The sequence below is a fragment of the Chrysochloris asiatica genome, unplaced genomic scaffold (genome assembly GCF_000296735.1).
Source record: "Chrysochloris asiatica unplaced genomic scaffold, ChrAsi1.0 scaffold00069, whole genome shotgun sequence".
Classification (NCBI taxonomy): Eukaryota; Metazoa; Chordata; class Mammalia; order Afrosoricida; family Chrysochloridae; genus Chrysochloris; species Chrysochloris asiatica.
Window position 1 is genome coordinate 9,735,722 of NW_006408587.1, and position 6,678 is coordinate 9,742,399.

General features: G+C 35.6%; 1 pseudogene; it reads right to left on the bottom strand.

Annotated features, from left to right (window-relative positions):
* Positions 1 to 1,357: 1,357 nt before the first annotated feature.
* Positions 1,358 to 1,638, bottom strand: LOC102832252 (annotated as a pseudogene).
* Between the last annotated feature and the right edge of the window lie 5,040 nt (positions 1,639 to 6,678).

Genomic DNA, 6,678 nt, shown 5'->3' on the forward strand with positions numbered 1-6,678 from the left:
ATACACAAAACATACATATGTGTATGCATGAAATAAGCATACACACATAAAATATATGCACATATAGTATACATACAGATACACATGCAATATACATACAAAACACATGCAGCATATATACACATGCATACACAACAGACATATACCACATACATTCAGGTATACCCACAAGATTTGTAGACATAAACACACAACAGACAGGAGCAGACACAGATCAGACTTGTATACATATGCAACATAAATACAGATAGACACAAGTTTTGTTTCTTAGAATTATGGGATCATACAATACATGTTGTTAGATGCTGTAGAGTCAGCTCTAACTCCTATCAACCCTCTGTGCATATAACAGAAGGAAATGTGGCCAGCTCCTACACCAGCCTCACAATTGTTGATATGATTGAGCTCATTGTTTGAGCCACTGCCAATTCATTTCAGTGAGAATCTCCCTCTTTTGTGCTAACTCTCTGCTTTACCAAGCGTGATGCCCTACTCCAGGGATTGATTATTCCTCATAACATGTCCAAAATCAGTGAGGTAAGTGAGATTAAATCATGCCTCCTCACTTTTAAGGAGCATTCTGACTGCACTTCTTCCAAGACAGATTTGTTTGTTCTTCTGACCATCCATGGGATATTTTATATTCTTCTCCAGCACCGTAATTTAAAAGTGTCGATTCTTCTTTTGTTTACTTTTGGATTAGCATTTAAAATACACAATTTCTTATTTCAAGATGACATTTAAAATTATTCTATAGCAAAACTATAATTCTGCAGTTAAAAAGCGTTAAACTGGTATCCACAATGCTATTATTCCTGTATGTATAACTGCGGTTCTAAAATAAATACCATTTCTAAACAGCAGTTGCCAGCTTTTCTGGTTTAACTTAAGCATACGTACATTTTCAGTTATGGGAGACAATATGTTATATTGTCCATCCAGTTTTCTGAAAGGGTTCTTCAAGAGTCAACTAGCTCAATAAACAGGTATTCAACTAACCTACAAGGCAGGCAGTGAGCTACACTGCATTCTCACATGGCATCCAGAGAATGTGATGTTTTGCAGCAACTGGAAGTACTTCAGCACTGGCCTGCTGTCTTTTTCAGAATTAATTTCATCCAGAGAGTTTAAGAATTTGGACATTGTATCACTATCAAGTGTCTTTGGGTGACATGTTTTGCTAACTAGACTCCCTTGAATGACCTCATTAGTGATCTAGATACTAGCAGTTTGGTCACCAGGCAAATTAATAAAGAAACCCATATTCAAAATACTGAACCCACTCAAATTATTTATTTTCAACATAAACATTTAACCTCAAATCAACAAACACAAAACTAAGATTGTATCTCTTCTTTTAAAGCTTTGGTTTTGCCCACAATTCCCAACACATGGAATATACCATACCAACAGTTATTGCTCCTGCAGTTAAGCCTTGTGATGCCATCTGCATGGGAATCAAGTGGATGGACATTTTAGTATTTCCCCTGCTCTTCACTTTGTATAATGCATATGCAATGTTTGCTGCAAAACTCCCCATTCCAGCAGGGACAACCAGTGTCTCTAGCTTTTCATGGTAAATTTGGATCCCTGATCTTCATCATATGAAGAAAGAGAAATGTCTGTGTTGGATGACATAGTGATTGGTTGAAGAATCTCCCAGGAATCACCAAACAGAGTAAGTTCTTACTGCCTTCGGTTCCCCCAGCCTGCTGACTGGCCTCTTGCTCCTGATTTTCTTTTTTATTGTCCAGCTTTCACATGCGTATAACATGATTGAAAATACCATGGGTTGGGTCAGGTGCATCTTAGTCATTAAAGTGCTTTTAAAAAGTTTTAAATAAGTCTTTTGTAGCAGCTTTGTTCAATGCAATCTATCATTTGATTTATTGACTACTGCTTCCATGGGTATGGAATACAAACAAAATACTGACAACTTACATTTTTTGTACCATGGAATGCTGATACAAACAAAATATTGACAACTTACATTTTTTCTCCATTAACCATGATGTTGCTTGTTGAATCAGTTGTGAGGATTTTTGTTTTCTTTATGTTGAGGTGTAATCCATTGCGAAGGCTATACTGTTTGGTCTTCATTAGTTAAGTGTTTCAAGCTGTCTTCACTTTCAGCAAGCAAGGTTGTATCATCTCTATATTGCAGGTTATTAATATGAATCTTCTTCCAATCTTGATATAGTCCAGCTTCTCATTCATTTGCTCCACATATAGATTGAATAAGCATGTGAAAGGAGTTCTGACAAAAGTGTGATACGACAGCAACAGAAGATCTAGTAGTTTAGTAACAGAAGTCACCATTGTTGCCAAGAAGTACTGTTGTATGTGTGTGTGTTTGTGTAAAAGAGAACGAGAGAGGGAAAGATATCAAGAGCTTCACAAGTCAGATCGTATGGACTGTTGGTGGTGGTTATGTGCTGTGGAGTCGGTTCTGACTCATAGCGACCCTGTATAGGGTTTCTGAGGTTATAAATCTTTACAGGAGCAGAAAGCCTAATCTTTCTCCTTTGTAACAGCTGGTAGTTTCGAACTGCTGACCTTGAGGTTCACAGCCCGATTCATAACCACTATGCTACCACAGCTCCATATATGGATTGTTAGTGACTGTAATAGTAATTTAATTATCCTTTTAAAAGCTTCTTTAACAAATTTTTAGTTTAAAAAGCCTTTTTTGGTTATCCAAGTCATAGATATTCATTGTAAAAAATTGAAGATACAAGTAAGTTTAAAAAGATAAAGCAAGAATCATCTATGATGCCATTACCCAGTTGCAGCATTGTTACTGATCTGACATTTTCTTCAACCTTTTCTTTTGCATGTTTTCTTCCCAAAGTTGAGGTCATATTCTCTCTTTCTAATACTGTATTCTTCTTTTAATAAATATTAAGAATAATACATACTTATTGCATAGCTAATAAACACTTGTTGTTGTTATGTGCCATGGAATCGGTTCCGACTCATGGCGACCCAGTACAGGGTTTCTGAGGCTGTAAATCTTTACAGGAGCAGAAAGCCTCATCTTTCTCCTGCGGAACAGCTGGTAGTTTTGAACTGCTGACCATGAGATTAGCAGCCCAACTCATAACCACTATGCTACCAGAGCTCTTAGATATTAATAATCACTTAAAAACTTATATTAATATTATTTTTAAAAATGGATATGTGTTTTCCTTCTCTTGTTAAACAGGTTTTTTTTTAAAAAAATGAAAAAATCAAATACTCAACAAGATGATGCCTCGCTACCACTCCCAACTGCTCTGAAGGGGATCCCATTGAAGGTTTCTGGATGCAGTGGCAGGGAGTGTGGAACAAGATTCAAGGCTGTGGAGGAGGACCAGGCTTGCTGGTTGGAAGGAGACTGAAAGAACCCAAGACTGTGTGGCCCTTGGACCCCCTTCAGGAATGGAAGGAAATTCATCCTCATGGCCCAATTTTCAGCCAAGCAGTAGATAGCTATATAGGAGGACAACAACACAGGTGAGGTGGGTTTGTCATGGAATGGTCAAGGGACAGGGTTGGGAGGGTATGGGAGGGTGGGTAGAAGGAAGGTGGGAGGCACAGGAAGGAAGCGGGATGACTTCTTGCATGGGAGGGATTGCAGTTGTTGGGATGAAGCTAGGTATATGGTTTATTGACTATGAAGATGATGGTCTTGTCTGTGGACCTCCACTTGGTTCACAGTGAAAGGTTGGAAGAAGAAAAATCAGTACTCTAGAATTGAATTAAGAAGAATTCCTCCTAATGTCACTTGCTAGTTTTTACTAAACCACTGATGGTATTTTAATGTATGTCTTTTCAAACATTTTCCTATAGATTTATGAGCATTTACAGTTAATTCTTATAGTTTGAAATTGTCTATAATTTTAAACTTAAATATCACTATTTTGGATATTTTTCATGACATCATTTAAGACTTTCATCTTTTAAGATCTCATTTTTTTCTGAATAACATCATTTTAAATGGCTGTGTAATAGTTTATCATGTAGACACATCATCATCAAAGGTTAATGGTTTCTCTGTCATATCGACTGTTTTGCTATTATGAACAATCCTGCGAGAACTACCTTTGTTATTTGCCTCAAAATTTCTCATCATTTTCTTTGACTTAATTCTAAGGATTTGAATTTCCAGGATGAAGGAGCTAAACATTTCGGATTTATGAGACATGTGGTCAATTTGTTTTTTTAGAAAAATGCAAAATAGTAGTTGGTGATTACTGAAATAAGAAGAGAGACCAGGGCAAATATTGTCTTAGCTCTCTCACAAGGATTAAGGGAAGAGTTAGATTTTATTGGTCAGAGATTGCTAAGAGACTGGTTGCAAAGCTATGAGCTGAGATCACAACAGCTCCCCGATTTATACCTGTGTTTTGTCACGGGTAGATGCAGAGCTAGCTGATAAAATTGATCACAGACGATCTCCCTGACTTCAGTATTATGACCTCAGTAACTATTTAGTATTATTGGCTCTTTGCTTCCTCATCACCATTTCATACATTGTAAAAACTCTCATTCAATTATTTTTTCTTATAACTATTTATTGAATAAACTACATTGCAAGAATGCTGTAAAAATTTAAATTACATTAAAAAATATTATACAACCCCCTCCATCATAATAAAGACTGACTTTATTTTTGCCAATTCTCATGAAATCAATTTTTGTATATGTATGTTATTTTCGACCAAGGGTTGACACATGTTTTCTTAAAGGACCTGATGATAGTAGCATGCCACACAATCTCTGTAGGAACCACTGACTACCTGGGAGATACTGTGGGGTTTAGTTCCCTCCATGGCAATAGAGAGAATATCACAATACAGTGATATTTTTTGGTTTCCTACTGCCTATTAAAGTTATGTTTACATTATACTGTAGTCTATTAAGTGTACATTAACATTATGTAAAACATTGAAATATTATGAGTACAACCGAATTGTGACACAACAACATAGAGTGAGAACATACTGTTGGAAAAATGACGCTGACAGAATTGCAGATGCTGGGTTGCCACAAACCTTCAATTTGGCAAAAAAAAAAAACAATTATCTGTGAAGCGCAATAAAAAGAAGTGCAATAAAATGAGGTATGCCTGTATTTAGCTTTGCCTTTGTATTGTGAAAGCAGCCATTGTTGTTGTTAAATTCCATTGAGTTGGTTCTGACTCATTGTTGTTGTTGCAAAGTGCTGTTGAGTAGGTTCCAACCCATAGCGACCCTGCATGGTTTCTGAGGAGCAGCTAGTGAATTTGAAGTGCCAACCTTGGGGTTCCAACCAACCTTGTAGTCTACTGCTTATCTCACAGTGACACATCAGGACTTCCAAAGCAGCTGCCATAGACAATACCTGGAAGAATGAGCATGACTGTGCTTCAATAAAACTTTATCTATAGCTGACCTTCAGGCAATAGTTTGCTGAACTCTGTTTTAGACAGTTCTAATAATTTAAGGAGTCCTGATGGCATAGTGCTTAAGCACTTAGCTGATAACCACAAAGTTTGCAGTTTGAATCCACCAGCTACTTCATATGAGAAAGATGTGGCAGTCTGTTTTCATTAAGATTTCAACCTTGGAAACCCTATGGGCAGTTTTACCGTGGCATATAGGGTTGCTATGAGTCAGAATCAACTTGATGGTAATGAGTTTTTAGTTTTCTTATAATTTAAATGAAAATATTTGTTTGGCCATTCCTGAACCAAACTTTTAACTTTCTGAAGCTGTTCTAAAGTTTTAATTATTTAATTTTTTACTTATTAATTTTTATAGATCATGTTAACCAGTTTCAAATGATAGTAGTAAAGCTGAAGTTGCCACACTGAAACACATATGTTTTTGTAATGCAGTGAAGTCAATGCATTTACCGATGATAAAAATATAGGTTTTTTGTTGTTGTTGTTTTGTTTTTTTTTACAATGGACTCAAGCATGACATTTTACAGAAAAATATTCATTTGTAACCCCACACCACAGATAAAGTATTATGATTTTTTCTGTCTTGAGCCATGAGCATATTTTAAAAATTATATTAATGGAAAGGATAATACTGTTCAAGACTAATACTAATAAGATCACTTTTAGTTTCACCGACGTAACGTAGATATTTCCATTTCTTTCCACCTGCAAAATACATTTTTACATGACTGTATTCATTTGTATCTATTGTTCTAAAATCTTTTTACATTTATTATAACAAACACATTTTCTAAGCTATTGTGCAGTCTTTATTTTTTACACGAATTTACCTACTCAGAGTAACTTCCTTCCTATCATTTGGAGGGAGCTTAGGTCCGTCAAAGTTTCATTTTGCTTGTTTTCAACTTTTTAATATGAAAATGTAAAACACACAGAAATGTTGAAAGATTATTTAATTTCTTTATGTCACAGTCCCCTATATGTAAAAAATTAGATTTATCCTATGTAAAAGGTGTAATGAATAACTATGTATTTACCAGTTAGCTTTAGCAATTGTGGCTAACATTTTGCCATATTTTACACGATACATAGACACACACATTATTTGTGTCTGTATGTATTTTTTTTTCTATAATTCAAATTTAAATTGCAGTGAACATGATACTTCACTTTAAAGTACTTCACCACATAGCTCATAAGAATAAGGACACTTTCTGGCATCACTACAATACTGTTGTTATTGTTAACTG